We start from the raw sequence: 22,234 nt of genomic DNA, 5'->3' as shown, positions 1-22,234 counted from the left end.
TTACACCAGTGGCTCCTAACACCTTTTCCTTACCGATTTATGTATACAGTCATTTCTGCCACAACTAACATCCATTCCAACACCTAAGGAGACGGATTCAGAGAGAGAGAGAAAGAGAGTGGGAGAGGCACGAGTTAGATGAGGAACGAGTTAGGGTGAGTTAGATGAGGAACGAGTTAGGGTGAGTTAGATGAGGAACGAGTTAGGATGAGTTAGATGAGGAACGAGTTAGGATGAGTTAGATGAGGAACGAGTTAGATGAGGCATGAGTTAGGATGAATAAGAAGGAACGAGTTAGATGAGGAACGAGTTAGGGTGAGTTAGATGAGGAACTAGTTAGGGTGAGGTAGATGAGGAACGAGTTAGGGTGAGTTAGATGAGGAACTAGTTAGGGTGAGGTAGATGAGGAACGAGTTAGGGTGAGTTAGATGAGGAACGAGTTAGATGAGGCATGAGTTAGGATGAATAAGAAAGAACGAGTTAGATGAGGCATGAGTTAGGGTGAATAAGAAGGAACGAGTTAGATGACACATGAGTTAGGATGAATAAGAAGGAACGAGTTAGATGAGGCATGAGTTAAGGATGAATAAGAAAGAACGAGATAGATGAGGCATGAGTTAGGGTGAATAAGAAGGAACGAGTTAGATGACGCATGAGTTAGGATGAATAAGAAAAACTAAGGTGAAGACCAAGTGAATGGAGACGCCAGGCAGACCCCGATATCCCACAAGGTGTTGAGGCAACACTACACCAGCGGCCTTGAAGGACCATAAGGCCTGTTGCTGCTGGCCTTCCTCCAGTCCTTTCGGTGTAGACGCCCAGCCCGAAGGCCGAGGCACGATGACCTGAGGTGAGGTCAGCAAATAGACCCCAGCCCGAGGGCTGAGGCGAGGTGAGCTGAGGTGAAGTCAGCAAATAGTCCCCAGCCCGAGGGCTGAGGCGAGGTGAGCTGAGGTGAGGTCAGCAAATAGACCCCAGCCCGAGGGCTGAGGCGAGGTGAGCTGAGGTGAGGTCAGCAAATAGACCCCAGCCCGAGGGCTGAGGCGAGGTGAGCTGAGGTGAGGTCAGCAAATAGACCCCAGCCCGAGGGCTAAGACGAGGTGAGCTGAGGTGAGGTCAGCAAATAGACCCCAGCCCGAGGGCTGAGGCGAGGTGAGCTGAGGTGAGGTCAGCAAATAGACCCCAGCCCGAGGGCTGAGGCGAGGTGAGCTGAGGTGAGGTCAGCAAATAGACCCCAGCCCGAGGGCTGAGGCGAGGTGAGCTGAGGTGAGGTCAACAAAAAGACCCCAGCCCGAGGGCTGAGGCGAGGTGAGCTGAGGTGAGGTCAGCAAATACCCCAGCCCGAGGGCTGAGGCGAGGTGAGCTGAGGTGAGGTCAGCAAAAAGACCCCAGCCCGAGGGCTGAGGCGAGGTGAACCTTGCCCTGGGTGTGAGGTGGACCATCACCTCACACAGTGTGCCGCCTCTCGGGCACGCATCTGTGGGGCATTCTGGCGGCCACCCTGGGTTTGGTCACGTGGATCCGACCCGTGCACGGTCTCCAAAACACCAACAGGCACCCGAGGATGACCAGGTAAGTGCACAGTGTCCCCAGGACGAGCTGCATGCCCAGGCTCGGCACTGGCAGGGATGGGGTGGACACCACACACCGCGAGTACCGATAATGGTGGACGGCGGCCCTGAAAGGCACCGCGTCGCTTTCCAGCGCGGCGGGTGGCCGCACCTGTCAACGGGGCTGTACCGGGCTCGCAGGTATGGGCCCAGCAGGGGCACCCCAGCCAGCAGGCCAAGGGTGGGTCCGACCCCTGCCGTGGCCGCCTCCATGGCTGCCCAGCTGCCCCTCGCCATGAAAAGGCCGGCCAGCGTGCTGCAGCTGGCCACCAGCAGCAGGGCGACGCCAAGGGTGATGCCAAGCGTCAACGCCGCCTTTGTCCTCAGGCGGGTCTGCGTGGCCGGGGCGGCGGCGGCGGCGGTGGTGGTGCTGAGCTGGCCGGCGCTCATAATAATTCTTTTTGATCTAATTTTGGGAACTTTTAGAGAATCGTAAAATAACGAAACGATAATGACTTTGACGAAGGAGTGATACTGAGAAGATGAAGAGACACAGATGCTTTCCCTCCCCCCACCCCCCCTCTCTCTCCCTCTCTCTCTCTCTCTTTCACAGACACACACACACACACACACACACACACACACACACACACACACACACACACACACACACGGGCAATCGATACGCGTGTATAAACTGGGAGTTTGAATGTGACAGGTGGTGGATGCAGTGATTAGCTGGATATTTACCATACATATTTACTGCCATTTATCACCAATACATACAGTACATACACATACATACATACATACATACATACATCAGAACATATATACACAAACATACACACATCCTCACGCAAAACACACATCATTTATCAACACACACATACACATACTGATAGACATTACATAACCGCATCAATACAGCTCATGTTAATCGAAGACTTGACTCACACGGACAGACATAGATAGTTTGATAGATAAATGGATAGATAGAGAGGTAGGTAGATAGATAGGTGAAATAATTCTTTAGTACTCTTTTCTGTACATTAATCGCCGTATAGGTACATTCAGCACATTTACTCTGACAAAAACAACTGTGTGTGAGTTTTGGCTGGAAGGGTGCCTAGCGTACTGCCCTCCGCCTACGAGCTCACCGTCACGAGACTCATTACCTGCGAAATTTGGAGGTGTGTGACAAGTAGGAGGACCGTTGTGCCTCAGGGAAAAGGCCTTCTAGTCTATGCCCAGAGTCAGACATAGAAATAAGCATAAATAAAGAAATGAATAAATCTACACATTCATTTTCATTGTACGAATTGTGTCTTTTCTCCGCCAAAGGACGAAAATCTGGGCCAAGTTAAGGTGAAAGGAGTATAGTAGCCTAATTGTTTTTCTAAATTCAATAAAAAAAAAGTTAATTTGTTGGTAGCCAGGATGAAACACAAGAGACCTCCTCGTACTGAAAGGGTAATTTAATCGCCTGACAATCACTGGTAATATTATCTCACTATCTCTCACTATCTCTTATCTCTCACTATCTGTATTATCTCTATCATATCCCTCTATATCTCTTATCTCCCACTGTCTGTTATCTCACTATCTCTTATCACTCACTATATAATCTTTCTATTACCTCTCATTGTCTGTCTCTCACTACCTCCATTTCTCTCTCACTATACCTTATCTCTCACTATCTCTTGTCTCTCATTCTTTTATTTCTCATTATATCATCTGTCACTACCCGTATTACCTCAATCTCTCACTATCTCTTCTCTCACTGTCTCACTATCACTTGTCTCTCACTCAGTGGCGTCACAAGGGGGGGCTAGGGGGGCTTAGCCTCCAAATCAGGGACTCAGGCCCCCCAAAATTGCAGCCCCCCCAAATAATAATAAATACAGAAAATACATCACCAACATACAGTAGATGCTTGCAGCTCGGCACTGACCCACCTCTTCCCCATCCACTTTTTATCCATGTATCCATGTAATTTATTGTAAATATTTATTTACAATTTTCGTAAACCTATGGCTTAAATCATAATAGTAGTGATAATAATAGTTTCCCCTGTATTTGATCAAGCTTGGTTTTCTTTGAAACATTTTATTTATTGTACATATAAATGCAAGATTGTGTTGCTTTTATCACTTTTTATATCTTTACAATATAATATATAGTATGTATTAATTACGGGGCTTTAGAATTGGACTATGCAGTCTAAAGACATTAAATGTGATCCATTATTATTATTATATTACACGTTTTTGAATGTTCGGAGAATCGGAATGTTTACGTTGAGGAGTGTTTGTACGCTGTGGCCGTGAGCTGTGTGTGTTGAGTTGTTTTCGGTTTTATTTAAATGTATCGCTTTCAGTGGCTGTATAGACGTACATTGAAATAATAAGAGATCACTACCGGTATATTGCTAGTCACCTATGTACTTTTGTCTTTACAGATCTGAGATCTATACAACTTTCAGCAGTGATTAGTTGATTCGATCAGAGCTGAATATCGCTTCCCTTTTATATTATCCTAGAACTAAATGAAACATTTACGGATACCAGCCACTCAAGTGATGAAAGGGTCATCGAAGATTCTCAGAGTGACATAAGGAAATTCTTTTACACCCGCATCTCCAAAGATGAGTGCCAAGGAAAAGTGGATGTTGTTGGGAATAAGGTGCCAGAAAAAGAAAAACAGATAACCCCGAAGTTGAACCCATCCAGGCATGTGTAAGTAGCCCTAAATCAAGCTATTCCAGTATTCATTTTATGAAGCTTAGGCCAGGTGTTTTATTCTTTTATTGATTTATTTTTAATGAGTAGCCTGGTTGTTACAGGTAAAAAGGTACACTGTGGGAAAGTAGGCTAAAAGAACTGCAAGCCATGTTTTATTCAATTAATTTCCAACGTTATTAAGTTATATAATTAAAGTGGGAAGGGTTTGGGTAAGGTTACTTTAAATTACTGAAAGACCAATATTTGCATAACACTGCATCAGCAAAATTGACGAGTTTGGTAAGCTATCACCTGATGTGTCATACTATCCATTCTACTTTATTTTGATGATCGCCTGGTAATCATAGGGTCATTCGTCTTCTTAGTGTAATAGGAAAAGTATATGGTAGGATTGTTACTGACATAGTTAGGGAAATAACAGAGGAATTAGTTGGAGAAGATCAGGGAGGATTTAGGGAGGGAAGAGGTTGTGTAGATCAGATATTCATTCTTAGATCTTTAGTGGAAAAGTTTCTAGAGAAGGGAAAGAAATTGTATGCGGCCTTCATGGATTTGGAGAAAGCATATGACAGGGTGGATAGACAATGATTATGGAAAGTATTAAGAATATATGGAGTAGATGGAAAGTTGTTGAATGCTTTGAGGGTGCTAAGGCTGCAGTGCGCATGGGTAGTGAAATGAGTGAATTTTTCTCTTTGAAGGTTGGGTTGAAACAGGGATGTGTCATGTCTCCATGGTTATTCAGTCTGTACATGGATGGGGTTATAAAAGAGATACCGTACAAGGTAGGGCAATGGATGTTGGAGTGGCCCTAATGAGAGAGCGCAGTGTTTGGAAACTCCCTGTACTGTTGTTTGCAGATAATACTGTGTTGTTAAATGAAGACGAAGGGGAGCTGCAAGGCTTGGTGGATGCGTTTGGGAGAGTGTGTAAGAAACAGAATCTAAAGGTGAATGTAGAGAAGAGTAAAGTTATGGTCTTTGAGAGAAGTGAAGTCAGTGAATGTACAGTGAGGTTGGATGATGAGGAAATGGAAAATGTGAGTACGTTTAAGTACTTGGGTAGTGTGATGTGTAAGGATGGAAGTTAGGAGGGTGAAGTGCTTGAAAGGGTACAACAAGGAAGAAAGGTTGCTGGTACCTTGAAATCAGTGATAAGAAACAGGGAAGTGAGCATGGAAGTGAAAAGTTACTACATGAAAGTATTGTGATACCAGCTCTAACATATGCAAGTGAAGCTTGGATGTTGTTGGAGGGACACAAGAGTGAGAGCTGTGGAAATGAGTTATTTGAGAGGAGCATGTGGAGTCACATGGAGAGACAGATTGACAAGTGAGGATGTGAAGGAGCGTTGTGGTGTGGATGTGGATGTGATAGGAAGCGTTAGGAGAAACATACTGATGTGGTTTGGTCATGTGGAGAGGATGGAGGGTGAGAGACTGACGAGGAGAGTGTATGTGAGTGAGGTGGATGGGAAGATGGGAAGGGAGAGGCCAAGGATGATATGGAGGGATGGAGTGGAGAGGTAGGCTATATGAGAGATGGGGTTGTGAGTTGGGAGCAGGGTAGTGAAATGGCGGGGGACAGGGCGACGTGGAGGAGATTTGTTTTAAGGCCACCCCGTATGGGATTAAGGTGTCTGACAGTAGATAGACAGATAGATATATTTACTTGATCTTGATTTAGTAGTTGACAAATTTGCATCTCTCCCAATACCGTCACAGTCAAGTTTAGGTGGATCCACCAAAAGGCGTTTGTCCCTTACTTAAGAAACCCTTACCATATACGGTAATACTAGTATTTGAAGAAAAACTATTCTATGCATAGAGGCTTTATACAATTACCGTAGGCCTTGTAACTTGCTGATGCATGGTATTAGGCCCATCAATATATATGTCCTATAAGTTTCTTACTAATAAACTATGACACTCCATTCCACTTTCTCTTCCTCCATTGGCCTCAAAAATGCCCCTGAAACTGCTCAGTTTTAAAAAAGTTTCCCGACTCCGCAGCTGCATATGCTTTATTCGCCCCTACCCACCTACCTACGTCAGGGCTACAGCCCCCCCAAATTTGACCCCTGGTGACGCCACTGCTTTCACTGTCTCTCACTTCCCTCCACCAGGCCTTCATTCTACCCTCTTGTGAGAGGTAATGTGGCCAGAGCAGCTTTAGTAAGGGGAAAGGCGTACAGGAAAATAAGGAGAAGTAATCTCTCTTTGTTAGTGTAATCCCTCTTTTCCTTCCTTATTAGCTAAGAGAGGATATATATTGGTGATTAGGGACAGAGACAGTGAAGGTTGGATGGGATTTTTTATACATCTATCTGTTTATCTATTTACCTGTCTATCTTTCTATCTGTCTATTCATCCATCCATCCATCCATCCGTCCATCCATCTGTCCATCCATCCATCCATCCGTCCATCCATCCATCCATCCATTCATCCGTCCATCCATCCATCAATCCATCCATCCATCCATCCGTCCATTCATCAGCGTGTGTGTGTGTATGTGTATATGTGTGTGTGTGTGTGTGTGTGTGTGTACATGCGTCCGTGTACGTGTGCTTAGGTGTACACGTGTGCTAGTGTGCCTCAAACTGAAAAAATCCTACCATCATTTATTGTAATCCCAACTACATCGTTAATCCACAAATATATTACCGTAATCCCATAAATCAAAAATAAAATCGAATAAATTAACTGATGGCAACAAAAACACAGAAAATAAAGATAAATTAATAAAAAATAAATGAAAAAGTAAATAAAAGATAAAAATAAAAAAAATAAAAAATGAAAAATAAAAAAAGCATCGTACTGAAAGGGTAAAGAAGGAGAGAGTGTAAAAATTCTCTTCCATACTTCTTTCACTCTAACTTGGCCCAAAATTGCCATCTCTCCGTCTTGAATGTTGAGGTGTAGCAGTAGATTAGGACTAGAATAGGACGCTAGTCACGAAAAAGTGCTTCGGAGAGGATGGACTTACACCAGTGGCTCCTAACACCTTTTCCTTACCGATTTATGTATACAGTCATTTCTGCCACAACTAACATCCATTCCAACACCTAAGGAGACGGATTCAGAGAGAGAGAAAGAGAGTGGGAGAGGCACGAGTTAGATGAGGAACGAGTTAGGGTGAGTTAGATGAGGAACGAGTTAGGGTGAGTTAGATGAGGAACGAGTTAGGATGAGTTAGATGAGGAACGAGTTAGGATGAGTTAGATGAGGAACGAGTTAGATGAGGCATGAGTTAGGATGAATAAGAAGGAACGAGTTAGATGAGGAACGAGTTAGGGTGAGTTAGATGAGGAACTAGTTAGGGTGAGGTAGATGAGGAACGAGTTAGGGTGAGTTAGATGAGGAACTAGTTAGGGTGAGGTAGATGAGGAACGAGTTAGGGTGAGTTAGATGAGGAACGAGTTAGATGAGGCATGAGTTAGGATGAATAAGAAAGAACGAGTTAGATGAGGCATGAGTTAGGGTGAATAAGAAGGAACGAGTTAGATGACACATGAGTTAGGATGAATAAGAAGGAACGAGTTAGATTAGGCATGAGTTAAGGATGAATAAGAAAGAACGAGATAGATGAGGCATGAGTTAGGGTGAATAAGAAGGAACGAGTTAGATGACGCATGAGTTAGGATGAATAAGAAAAACTAAGGTGAAGACCAAGTGAATGGAGACGCCAGGCAGACCCCGATATCCCACAAGGTGTTGAGGCAACACTACACCAGCGGCCTTGAAGGACCATAAGGCCTGTTGCTGCTGGCCTTCCTCCAGTCCTTTCGGTGTAGACGCCCAGCCCGAAGGCCGAGGCACGATGACCTGAGGTGAGGTCAGCAAATAGACCCCAGCCCGAGGGCTGAGGCGAGGTGAGCTGAGGTGAAGTCAGCAAATAGTCCCCAGCCCGAGGGCTGAGGCGAGGTGAGCTGAGGTGAGGTCAGCAAATAGACCCCAGCCCGAGGGCTGAGGCGAGGTGAGCTGAGGTGAGGTCAGCAAATAGACCCCAGCCCGAGGGCTGAGGCGAGGTGAGCTGAGGTGAGGTCAGCAAATAGACCCCAGCCCGAGGGCTAAGACGAGGTGAGCTGAGGTGAGGTCAGCAAATAGACCCCAGCCCGAGGGCTGAGGCGAGGTGAGCTGAGGTGAGGTCAGCAAAAAGACCCCAGCCCGAGGGCTGAGGCGAGGTGAGCTGAGGTGAGGTCAGCAAATAGACCCCAGCCCGAGGGCTGAGGCGAGGTGAGCTGAGGTGAGGTCAGCAAAAAGACCCCAGCCCGAGGGCTGAGGCGAGGTGAGCTGAGGTGAGATCAGCAAAAAGACCCCAGCCCGAGGGCTGAGGCGAGGTGAGCTGAGGTGAGATCAGCAAAAAGACCCCAGCCCGAGGGCTGAGGCGAGGTGAACCTTGTCCTGGGTGTGAGGTGGACGATCACCTCACACAGTGTGCCGCCTCTCGGGCACGCATCTGTGGGGCATTCTGGCGGCCACCCTGGGTTTGGTCACGTGGATCCGACCCGTGCACGGTCTCCAAAACACCAACAGGCACCCGAGGATGACCAGGTAAGTGCACAGTGTCCCCAGGACGAGCTGCATGCCCAGGCTCGGCACTGGCAGGGATGGGGTGGACACCACACACCGCGAGTACCGATAATGGTGGACGGCGGCCCTGAAAGGCACCGCGTCAAGCCAGCGCGGCGGGTGGCCGCACCTGTCAACGGGGCTGTACCGGGCTCGCAGGTATGGGCCCAGCAGGGGCACCCCAGCCAGCAGGCCAAGGGTGGGTCCGACCCCTGCCGTGGCCGCCTCCATGGCTGCCCAGCTGCCCCTCGCCATGAAAAGGCCGGCCAGCGTGCTGCAGCTGGCCACCAGCAGCAGGGCGACGCCAAGGGTGATGCCAAGCGTCAACGCCGCCTTTGTCCTCAGGCGGGTCTGCGTGGCCGGGGCGGCGGCGGCGGTGGTGGTGGTGAGCTGGCCGGCGCTCATAATAATTCTTTTTGATCTAATTTTGGGAACTTTTAGAGAATCGTAAAATAACGAAACGATAATGACTTTGACGAAGGAGTGATACTGAGAAGATGAAGAGACACAGATGCTTTCCCTCACCCCACCCCCCCCTCTCTCTCTCTCTCTCTCTCTCTCACACACACACACACACACACACACACACACACACACACACACACACACACACACACACACACACACACACACACACACACACGGGCAATCGATACGCGTGTATAAACTGGGAGTTTGAATGTGACAGGTGGTGGATGCAGTGATTAGCTGGATATTTACCATACATATTTACTGCCATTTATCACCAATACATACAGTACATACACATACATACATACATACATACATACATCAGAACATATATACACAAACATACACACATCCTCACGCAAAACACACATCATTTATCAACACACACATACACATACTGATAGACATTACATAACCGCATCAATACAGCTCATGTTAATCGAAGACTTGACTCACACGGACAGACATAGATAGTTTGATAGATAAATGGATAGATAGAGAGGTAGGTAGATAGATAGGTGAAATAATTCTTTAGTACTCTTTTCTGTACATTAATCGCCGTATAGGTACATTCAGCACATTTACTCTGACAAAAACAACTGTGTGTGAGTTTTGGCTGGAAGGGTGCCTAGCGTACTGCCCTCCGCCTACGAGCTCACCGTCACGAGGCTCATTACCTGCGAAATTTGGAGGTGTGTGACAAGTAGGAGGACCGTTGTGCCTCAGGGAAAAGGCCTTCTAGTCTATGCCCAGAGTCAGACATAGAAATAAGCATAAATAAAGAAATGAATAAATCTACACATTCATTTTCATTGTACGAATTGTGTCTTTTCTCCGCCAAAGGACGAAAATCTGGGCCAAGTTAAGGTGAAAGGAGTATAGTAGCCTAATTGTTTTTCTAAATTCAATAAAAAAAAAGTTAATTTGTTGGTAGCCAGGATGAAACACAAGAGACCTCCTCGTACTGAAAGGGTAGTTTAATCGCCTGACAATCACTGGTAATATTATCTCACTATCTCTCACTATCTCTTATCTCTCACTATCTGTATTATCTCTATCATATCCCTCTATATCTCTTATCTCCCACTGTCTGTTATCTCACTATCTCATCACTCACTATATAATCTTTCTATTACCTCTCATTGTCTGTCTCTCACTACCTCCATTTCTCTCTCACTATACCTTATCTCTCACTATCTCTTGTCTCTCATTCTTTTATTTCTCATTACAGTATATCATCTGTCACTACCCGTATTACCTCAATCTCTCACTATCTCTTCTCTCACTGTCTCACTATCACTTGTCTCTCACTCAGTGGCGTCACAAGGGGGGGCTAGGGGGGCTTAGCCTCCAAATCAGGGACTCAGGCCCCCCAAAATTGCAGCCCCCCCTAATAATAATAAATACAGAAAATACATCACCAACATACAGTAGATGCTTGCAGCTCGGCACTGACCCACCTCTTCCCCATCCACTTTTTATCCATGTATCCATGTAATTTATTGTAAATATTTATTTACAATTTTCGTAAACCTATGGCTTAAATCATAATAGTAGTGATAATAATAGTTTCCCCTGTATTTGATCAAGCTTGGTTTTCTTTGAAACATTTTATTTATTGTACATATAAATGCAAGATTGTGTTGCTTTTATCACTTTTTATATCTTTACAATATAATATATAGTATGTATTAATTACGGGGCTTTAGAATTGGACTATGCAGTCTAAAGACATTAAATGTGATCCATTATTATTATTATATTACACGTTTTTGAATGTTCGGAGAATCGGAATGTTTACGTTGAGGAGTGTTTGTACGCTGTGGCCGTGAGCTGTGTGTGTTGAGTTGTTTTCGGTTTTATTTAAATGTATCGCTTTCAGTGGCTGTATAGACGTACATTGAAATAATAAGAGATCACTACCGGTATATTGCTAGTCACCTATGTACTTTTGTCTTTACAGATCTGAGATCTATACAACTTTCAGCAGTGATTAGTTGATTCGATCAGAGCTGAATATCGCTTCCCTTTTATATTATCCTAGAACTAAATGAAACATTTACGGATACCAGCCACTCAAGTGATGAAAGGGTCATCGAAGATTCTCAGAGTGACATAAGGAAATTCTTTTACACCCGCATCTCCAAAGATGAGTGCCAAGGAAAAGTGGATGTTGTTGGGAATAAGGTGCCAGAAAAAGAAAAAACAGATAACCCCGAAGTTGAACCCATCCAGGCATGTGTAAGTAGCCCTAAATCAAGCTATTCCAGTATTCATTTTATGAAGCTTAGGCCAGGTGTTTTATTCTTTTATTGATTTATTTTTAATGAGTAGCCTGGTTGTTACAGGTAAAAAGGTACACTGTGGGAAAGTAGGCTAAAAGAACTGCAAGCCATGTTTTATTCAATTAATTTCCAACGTTATTAAGTTATATAATTAAAGTGGGAAGGGTTTGGGTAAGGTTACTTTAAATTACTGAAAGACCAATATTTGCATAACACTGCATCAGCAAAATTGACGAGTTTGGTAAGCTATCACCTGATGTGTCATACTATCCATTCTACTTTATTTTGATGATCGCCTGGTAATCATAGGGTCATTCGTCTTCTTAGTGTAATAGGAAAAGTATATGGTAGGATTGTTACTGACATAGTTAGGGAAATAACAGAGGAATTAGTTGGAGAAGATCAGGGAGGATTTAGGGAGGGAAGAGGTTGTGTAGATCAGATATTCATTCTTAGATCTTTAGTGGAAAAGTTTCTAGAGAAGGGAAAGAAATTGTATGCGGCCTTCATGGATTTGGAGAAAGCATATGACAGGGTGGATAGACAATGATTATGGAAAGTATTAAGAATATATGGAGTAGATGGAAAGTTGTTGAATGCTTTGAGGGTGCTAAGGCTGCAGTGCGCATGGGTAGTGAAATGAGTGAATTTTTCTCTTTGAAGGTTGGGTTGAAACAGGGATGTGTCATGTCTCCATGGTTATTCAGTCTGTACATGGATGGGGTTATAAAAGAGATACCGTACAAGGTAGGGCAATGGATGTTGGAGTGGCCCTAATGAGAGAGCGCAGTGTTTGGAAACTCCCTGTACTGTTGTTTGCAGATAATACTGTGTTGTTAAATGAAGACGAAGGGGAGCTGCAAGGCTTGGTGGATGCGTTTGGGAGAGTGTGTAAGAAACAGAATCTAAAGGTGAATGTAGAGAAGAGTAAAGTTATGGTCTTTGAGAGAAGTGAAGTCAGTGAATGTACAGTGAGGTTGGATGATGAGGAAATGGAAAATGTGAGTACGTTTAAGTACTTGGGTAGTGTGATGTGTAAGGATGGAAGTTAGGAGGGTGAAGTGCTTGAAAGGGTACAACAAGGAAGAAAGGTTGCTGGTACCTTGAAATCAGTGATAAGAAACAGGGAAGTGAGCATGGAAGTGAAAAGTTACTACATGAAAGTATTGTGATACCAGCTCTAACATATGCAAGTGAAGCTTGGATGTTGTTGGAGGGACACAAGAGTGAGAGCTGTGGAAATGAGTTATTTGAGAGGAGCATGTGGAGTCACATGGAGAGACAGATTGACAAGTGAGGATGTGAAGGAGCGTTGTGGTGTGGATGTGGATGTGATAGGAAGCGTTAGGAGAAACATACTGATGTGGTTTGGTCATGTGGAGAGGATGGAGGGTGAGAGACTGACGAGGAGAGTGTATGTGAGTGAGGTGGATGGGAAGATGGGAAGGGAGAGGCCAAGGATGATATGGAGGGATGGAGTGGAGAGGTAGGCTATATGAGAGATGGGGTTGTGAGTTGGGAGCAGGGTAGTGAAATGGCGGGGGACAGGGCGACGTGGAGGAGATTTGTTTTAAGGCCACCCCGTATGGGATTAAGGTGTCTGACAGTAGATAGACAGATAGATATATTTACTTGATCTTGATTTAGTAGTTGACAAATTTGCATCTCTCCCAATACCGTCACAGTCAAGTTTAGGTGGATCCACCAAAAGGCGTTTGTCCCTTACTTAAGAAACCCTTACCATATACGGTAATACTAGTATTTGAAGAAAAACTATTCTATGCATAGAGGCTTTATACAATTACCGTAGGCCTTGTAACTTGCTGATGCATGGTATTAGGCCCATCAATATATATGTCCTATAAGTTTCTTACTAATAAACTATGACACTTCATTCCACTTTCTCTTCCTCCATTGGCCTCAAAAATGCCCCTGAAACTGCTCAGTTTTAAAAAAGTTTCCCGACTCCGCAGCTGCATATGCTTTATTCGCCCCTACCCACCTACCTACGTCAGGGCTACAGCCCCCAAATTTGACCCCTGGTGACGCCACTGCTTTCACTGTCTCTCACTTCCCTCCACCAGGCCTTCATTCTACCCTCTTGTGAGAGGTAATGTGGCCAGAGCAGCTTTAGTAAGGGGAAAGGCGTACAGGAAAATAAGGAGAAGTAATCTCTCTTTGTTAGTGTAATCCCTCTTTTCCTTCCTTATTAGCTAAGAGAGGATATATATTGGTGATTAGGGACAGAGACAGTGAAGGTTGGATGGGATTTTTTATACATCTGTCTGTTTATCTATTTACCTGTCTATCTTTCTATCTGTCTATTCATCCATCCATCCATCCATCCGTCCATCCATCTGTCCATCCATCCATCCATCCGTCCATCCATCCATTCATCCGTCCATCCATCCATCAATCCATCCATCCATCCATCCATCCGTCCATTCATCAGCGTGTGTGTGTGTATGTGTATATGTGTGTGTGTGTGTGTGTGTGTGTGTGTGTGTGTGTGTGTACATGCGTCCGTGTACGTGTGCTTAGGTGTACACGTGTGCTAGTGTGCCTCAAACTGAAAAAATCCTACCATCATTTATTGTAATCCCAACTACATCGTTAATCCACAAATATATTACCGTAATCCCATAAATCAAAAATAAAATCGAATAAATTAACTGATGGCAACAAAAACACAGAAAATAAAGATAAATTAATAAAAAATAAATGAAAAAGTAAATAAAAGATAAAAATAAAAAAAATAAAAAATGAAAAATAAAAAAAGCATCGTACTGAAAGGGTAAAGAAGGAGAGAGTGTAAAAATTCTCTTCTATACTCCTTTCACTCTAACTTGGCCCAAAATTGCCATCTCTCCGTCTTGAATGTTGAGGTGTAGCAGTAGATTAGGACTAGAATAGGATGCTAGTCACGAAAAAGTGCTTCGGAGAGGATGGACTTACACCAGTGGCTCCTAATACCTTTTCCTTACCGATTTATGTATACAGTCATTTCTGCCACAACTAACATCCATTCCAACACCTAAGGAGACGGATTCAGAGAGAGAGAGAGAGAGAGAGAGGCACGAGTTAGATGAGGAACGAGTTAGGGTGAGTTAGATGAGGAACGAGTTAGATGAGGAACGAGTTAGGTTGAGTTAGATGAGGAACGAGTTAGGTTGAGTTAGATGAGGAACGAGTTAGGGTGAGTTAGATGAGGAACGAGTTAGGGTGAGTTAGATGAGGAACGAGTTAGGGTGAGTTAGATGAGGAACGAGTTAGATGAGGCATGAGTTAGGATGAATAAGAAGGAACAAGTTAGATGAGGCATGAGTTAGGGTGAATAAGAAAAACTAAGGTGAAGACCAAGTGAATGGAGACGCCAGGCAGACCCCGATATCCCACATGGTGTTGAGGCAACACTACACCAGCGGCCTTGAAGGACCATAAGGCCTGTTGCTGCTGGCCTTCCTCCAGTCCTTTTGGTGTAGACGCCCAGCCCGAAGGCCGAGGCGCGATGACCTGAGGTGAGGTCAGCAAATAGACCCCAGCCCGAGGGCTGAGGCGAGGTGAGCTGAGGTGAAGTCAGCAAATAGACCCCAGCCCGAGGGCTGAGGCGAGGTGAGCTGAGGTGAAGTCAGCAAATAGACCCCAGCCCGAGGGCTGAGGCGAGGTGAGCTGAGGTGAGGTCAGCAAATAGACCCCAGCCCGAGGGCTGAGGCGAGGTGAGCTGAGGTGAGGTCAGCAAATAGACCCCAGCCCGAGGGCTGAGGCGAGGTGAGCTGAGGTGAGGTCAGCAAAAAGACCCCAGCCCGAAGGCTGAGGCGAGGTGAGCTGAGGTGAGGTCAGCAAAAAGACCCCAGCCCGAGGGCTGAGGCGAGGTGAACCTTGTCCTGGGTGTGAGGTGGACCATCACCTCACACAGTGTGCCGCCTCTCGGGCACGCATCTGTGGGGCATTCTGGCGGCCACCCTGGGTTTGGTCACGTGGATCCGACCCGTGCACGGTCTCCAAAACACCAACAGGCACCCGAGGATGACCAGGTAAGTGCACAGTGTCCCCAGGACGAGCTGCATGCCCAGGCTCGGCACTGGCAGGGATGGGGTGGACACCACACACCGCGAGTATCGGTAATGCTGGAAGGCGGCCCTGAAAGGCACCGCGTCAAGCCAGCGCGGCGGGTGGCCGCACCTATCAACGGGGCTGTAGCGGGCTCGCAGGTATGGGCCCAGCAGGGGCACCCCAGCCAGCAGGCCAAGGGTGGGTCCGACCCCTGCCGTGGCCGCCTCCATGGCTGCCCAGCTGCCCCTCGCCATGAAAAGGCCGGCCAGCGTGCTGCAGCTGGCCACCAGCAGCAGGGCGACTCCAAGGATGATGCCAAGCGTCAACGCCGCCTTTGTCCTCAGGCGGGTCTGCGTGGCCGGGGCGGCGGCGGCGGCGGCGGTGGTGGTGGTGGTGAGCTGGCCGGCGCTCATAATAATTCTTTTTGATCTAATTTTGGGAACTTTTAGAGAATCGTAAAATAACGAAACGATAATGACTTTGACGAAGGAGTGATACTGAGAAGATGAAGAGACACAGATGCTTTCCCTCCCCCCACCCCCCCTCTCTCTCCCTCTCTCTCTCTCTCTTTCACACACACACACACACACACACACACACACACACACACACACACACACACACACACACACACACACACACACACACACACACACACACACACACACCTGTCGACTGGATCCACTTTTTCATACCTATCTATTACCTGTCTAATTAGCTTACCTGGAGAGTTTTTATCACCTGTGTTCACCTCCTGACTACCTCGGCGGGTCGTGAGGTGGCGAGGTCGTGAGGATGGGTCGTTTTTTGTGTGTGTATGTGTGTATGGGGTCGTTGTTTGTTTGTTGTTTGTTATTGCTGTCATCATCATCATCATTGTCACCATCATAGTCATATTTATCATCATCATCACTATCGTCATCTTCATCTTCATCATCATCATCACCACCACCATTATCACCACCACCACCACCACACATCATCATCATCATCATCATCATCATCATCATCATCATCACACCAAGACTTGAACGACACATACAAGACATCATTCAGAGTAGCATAAGGACATCTTAACACATTTCCTTGGGCTATTTATTTTCCTCAGGTCTCCTCAGTTTCCTCTTATAAACTACGGATCAAAAATTTCTGGTAGACATTAGTAAGAAAAGAGAGATGGCAGTTTTAATTCCCCCCCCCCCAAAAAAAAATAATAAGTCGCAGGAAAACAGGTATTACGAACCCTATTAAGATACATGCATGTATGGTCGTGCTTGTTCGTGTATGGTACGTATCTCTCAGGTAACTAAGAAAATAAAAAAATAAAATAGATATATAATTATTAAAAGAAATAAATCATATATGGCTCCAAAGGCCTATAGCAGATTTGAAATATATGGAAAAAATAAATGAAAATAAAAAACTTTCCTAAATATAAAAGATTATTTTATATTTTGATGTCCTGTATTCTCTTTCGGTAATTAAGCTCCCAAACACCTATCCCTAAGCGATTTATTTTTGTTATTACTCCTTTCTATCCACTTCTGTGTCATATAAGTCATTCAGATACGACCATACTCACCATAAATAACATACACATTCATATTAACCAGACGTACCCAAAAATAAATCGCTATGGAAGAGGTGTTCGGGAGCTTTCTTAAACCGATGAGAATACGAACCAATCTCTCTGTCTCTGTCTGTCTGTCTGTCTGTCTGTCTGTCTGTCTGTCTGTCTCTCTCTCTCTCTCTCTCTCTCTCTCTCTTAACTAGACGTCTTTGCTAATTACACCATCATCATTAGCCAGTAGCAGTAATTACCTCGTCGTACTGAAAGGGTTGGGGGTCACGATGGAACCCCGTCTGAGGTCACGAGAGTCTGGCACGAGGTCACGGAAGGTCATAAAAGATCTTAATTAATTACCACGGTAAATGAGTCTCCTTAGATGCAAATTAACGTTATAAATAAGTCTGATTATTTGTTTTATTTCTCTTTATTATTTACTATTAAAGATAACACTATGAGAAAAAATAATGGTGATTCAGATCTTATTTAATTTCTTCAGTAAATATGTTTCCATGGTTACTACTTAATGTTAGAAATAAATAAGCAACATCGCTTTATCTATTTATTATTATTATTGGTATTATTATTATTATGTTTTTATTATTATTATTACCGTATTATTTTTATTTATTATTATTATTATTATTATTATTATTATTATTATCATTATTATTGTTACTATTACTATAATTATTATTATTATTATTATTATTATTATTATTATTATTATTGTTACTATTACTACTACTATTATTATTATTACTATTATTATTATTATCATTCACTTCATTATACGCTATAGTCTGACTCCGAAGGCTATAATTAAATATAAGGGTATAATCAAAACTAATCATAAATACGACTTAAGTTCAAGAAAGGTTGTGAATACAGGGCAAGGTGTGAGAGGTCAGGGGTCAGGCAGGTGAGGGGAGGTGCTGTGGAGGCAAAGGTGATCCACTCCATTACATAACGAGACTGAAAAAAAATAAACAGGATATTGAAAGGAATTACGGGTGTAGAATAAAGGGGAAGGGCTGGGAATCTTCTCAGGTGACCCTTTTTATATTAATAGGTCAAAGGTCAAGGTTATATAGCTTAGCAAGGTAATTTTCAAGTTTTTTTTTTTTTTGGTCCAGACTTGGGGGACGCGTTGAGGGTAAGGCAAGGATCAAGGGATTTGATTTTTATCCCCAGTACGATCAGTGGAAGTCGAAGGTTACAAGACAAGGTTAAAATATACAAAGATCTCTGCCAAGTTAGTGTAGTTGGTCTTACAGGACGATAGACACACCCTCAGGAGCTCAGGCCGTATAGCACCTTCAGGACGACTGGGTGTTTTATTAAGAACCGATTCGTCCGACTCTCTTGATGTCTGGTTGATTTCTGACTCTGTTTTGTTGGGAGAGAGATAAGGGTGGATCACGTGTGCCAGGTGCCATCACCTGTGCCAGGTGCCATCACGTACTGAGCTAATGAACACTCTGATCTGTACACAAAGGCGTCTTCGCAGCCTCACTCTGCACACTGGAATAGGAAGCATGTTAGATTCACACTGCACACTTATCACAGTATCTCTTACCAGCATTACACACTGATAGGGGAAACATATCAGTAATTTCACTACACAGCTGCTATACATCTAGACACACACATTATCACACACTGCAAAAACTTAAATGGACAGGGCAGGTCAACTTAAACTGTTTTTAATCGATTGCGACCCAACTCGGTGTGAAGGATGAGGGTAAGGCGTGAACGAAAGGAATTTTATTTTAGAAATACTCGGGCAGAGATCAAGGTCACAAGATAAGGTCAGATTTGGATCCGTGTGTGTGTGTGTGTGTGTGTGTGTGTGTGTGTGTGTGTGTGTGTGTGTGTGTGTGTGTGTGTGTGTGTGTGTACAGTTTTTAAGTTTTGGGCAAAAGTTAATGGAAAGGTTGACGTTCACCCAATGGTCTGAGTTACCCGGTACTGATTTTTTAAATAGTGGTTCAAAGGTCAAGGTCACAGGCAAAGGCCAACTGAAAAAAAATTTGATCTGATTTGTACCAAACCTGGAAAAATGTCAAGAAGGAATGAATACAACGATTTTGAGAACACACGGTCGAAGGTGGAGGTTGTAAGGTGAAGTCCCACGTCTGACCTGTTGTGTGGCGCGGATGTTGGCCTCTGCTAGTGCTCCTTCTTACATCTCTACCTGTCGTTCCATCTACCATTCTACCAGCCCACCCATCCATCCGTTTATTTGTCTCTGTTCATGATTTATTCAGACCTGGGGTCTTCCAGGCAGCTGAATAAATCTAGTCGTCATAGTCAGGTTAAAATGAGAAGGGTACAACGGATTTCAATGACGCACACACACACACACACACACCACACACACACACACACACATATATATATATATATATATATATATATATATATATATATATATATATATATATATATATATATATATATATATATATATAACATGCCTGTGTATCTGTAAATATATTTATATATATACCCTCCTTTATTATGCTTCGCCTACTTTACTTTCACTGCATCACCATCACCATCGCCTTACACAGCCCCTTCCCCACCTTCCCTCCATCCTTTGTTCTCACGGGAAAGGCGAAAGGCGGGGAAGCAGAGATGTCCCAATGTTTGCCAGCAGCCTCCCTTGGCCGTGTGTGCGTGGACACTTGTTTGCCTTACTAGTAAACACACGGCGTGATGATGTTGATAATGGTGATGGTTTATGATGATGATGATGATGGTGTGTGAGTTCCTTGATGGTCATTGGGCATATAGAGTGAGATACGTTGACATGTTTGGCGGGGAAACTGGAGCGGCGCGTGCTTGATTTGTTTGATTTTTTGGGTGTTTGTTGGTTGGTTGATTTGTTATTACCTCCGCCAGAGATGCTGGACAGAGTTTATATATTCACTCGAGTGTGTTTGTCTGTGCAAAATATGTATCAAAGAATTATCAGATTTAAATGAAATTTGGTGTATGGGTGGGCAGTGCGTCAAGGAAGAGTTAATTAGATTTTGAGATTGATCCGGATCCGGATGCAGGAATAAATAGTACATTTATTGGCATTAGCGGAGGTATGTGCTCTCTGACACTATGAAACAGGACAGACTGAGACTGTAGAATTATTTGGCTATGTGAGACCGTAAAAGTATTCGTCTGGCAGGAAAGAGGAATTACAGCAGCAAATAAAAATTTATTGGCGTTGGTGAAGGATGCGCTTTCTGACTACTTTCTAGTTGTTGTTGTTGTTGTTGTTGTTGTTTAATCCCATCTGTCTAACCAAGCACACCTGTCGACCACAGGTAAACTACTGCTTCTATGGGGCCGTCCTGCAGGTACAGTACAGTACACACACCGTGTAGGGATCCGGCAACACTTTGTGATAGACAGAGCCTCACCAGGGTTGGACCAGGGTCCTTCCCACGGCGAGGTGCAGGGAACTATGAGGAGGCCTGCTCCTGGGTGCATGCTGCAGCTGCTTCACTCCACCCAGGGTAGCGGGCACAGCGACACCACGTGTAGGCTTCTCGTCAGCGCCAGTGCAGAGGTGGTTAAAATATATGTATATATATATATATATATATATGTAGGTAAATATATAAATACAGATAGATAGATAGATACGCAAGCAAATGAATAAATAAATAAATAAATAAAGATAAGTCGGTTATTGAGAGAGAGAGAGAGAGAGAGAGAGAGAGAGAGAGAGAGAGAGAGAGAGAGAGGGACGTGAGGGGAAGGGGAAGCAAGCAAACATCGCCGTGTAAAGGCGAGGAAGGGGAAGAGGAAGTGGGAAAGGGGGGAGGGGAAAGGAGGTGGAGAGGTGCTGGGGAGGTGGTGGGGAAGGGGGAGATGAAGAAGAGGGAAGAGAGAAAGAGAGAGGAGAGAAAAGAGAAGAATTGTAGAACGGGGGAGAAAAGAAGGAAAGGAGAGAGGAAAGATGTTGAAGAGACGAAGAGGTGAAATAGGGAAAGGAGTGGGTGGAAGAGAGAAAGAGAGAAAAAAGTAGAGAAAGAGGGGGAAAAGAGAGAGGAGGAGGAGGAGAAAGAGAGGAAAAGAGAGATGGAGTAGAAGGAAGAGGAGAAAAGAAACAGTAAATAGTAAAACGAAGGGAGAAGAGGGAGAGAGGGAAGGAAAGTGTGATGGAGAGAAGGAAGGAAGGAGGGAAGAGGAAGGATGTGGGTGAGGGAGAAAGTGATGACCCGGGAAAGGAAGGAGGAAGGGAAGGAGGAAGAGAAGGGAGAATCAGAAAGAAGAAATAAGGAAGAAAGATGAGGTAAAAAGAGGAGAAAGGGAGAGGAGAGGGGAAGGGACGACGGGGAAGAAGAGAGAGAAAGGAGGACAGGAGAAGGGAGAGATGAATAAAAAGATGAGGAATAAAGAAGAAATAAAGAGGAAAGAAGAGGAGATGGGAAGGGAAGAGAGGAGGAAGAAAGGAGAAGGAAGAAAGAAGAGAGGAAGAGAAGGAGTAAGGAAGGAGGAGAGAAAAAAAAGAGGAAGATAAAACCGAAATGAGATGAAGGATTAGAGAGAGAGAGAGAGAGAGAGAGAGAGAGAGAGAGAGAGAGAGAGAGAGGACGAAAGGGAAAGTGAAAATAATGAAAAAAAAAAATACTGCGATGGGGGGAGGGGGTGGGGAGGAAAGGAGGAGGAGGAGGGAAAAAGTAAGGGGGAGGGGAAGGAGGGGGAAAGAGGGGGGATGAGAAGGAGGGAGGGGCCTACGGGAAGGGAAAGTCGAGGGTGGGATAGGAAGGAAAAAAGGGAAGGAAGAGAGGGAAGAGAGAGAAGACTGGGAAGGTGAGGGAGGAAGGAGAGGGGAGAGAAGGAAGAAGGAATATGAAGGGGAGGCAGAGGGAGAGAGGGAGAGAAAATGGGAAGGAAAGGAGTGGAAGGGGGAGAGAAAAGGAAAGGTTGGGAGGGAGAAGAGAAGATGAGGAATGAAAAGTAAAGTGGAGAGAGAGAGAGAGAG

Source organism: Coenobita brevimanus, chromosome 89 (genome assembly GCF_032717465.1).
Source record: "Coenobita brevimanus isolate Jiangsu-jjx chromosome 89, ASM3271746v2, whole genome shotgun sequence".
Classification (NCBI taxonomy): Eukaryota; Metazoa; Arthropoda; class Malacostraca; order Decapoda; family Coenobitidae; genus Coenobita; species Coenobita brevimanus.
The sequence above is the reverse complement of the archived record's forward strand: the minus strand, read 5'-3'. Positions refer to the sequence as shown.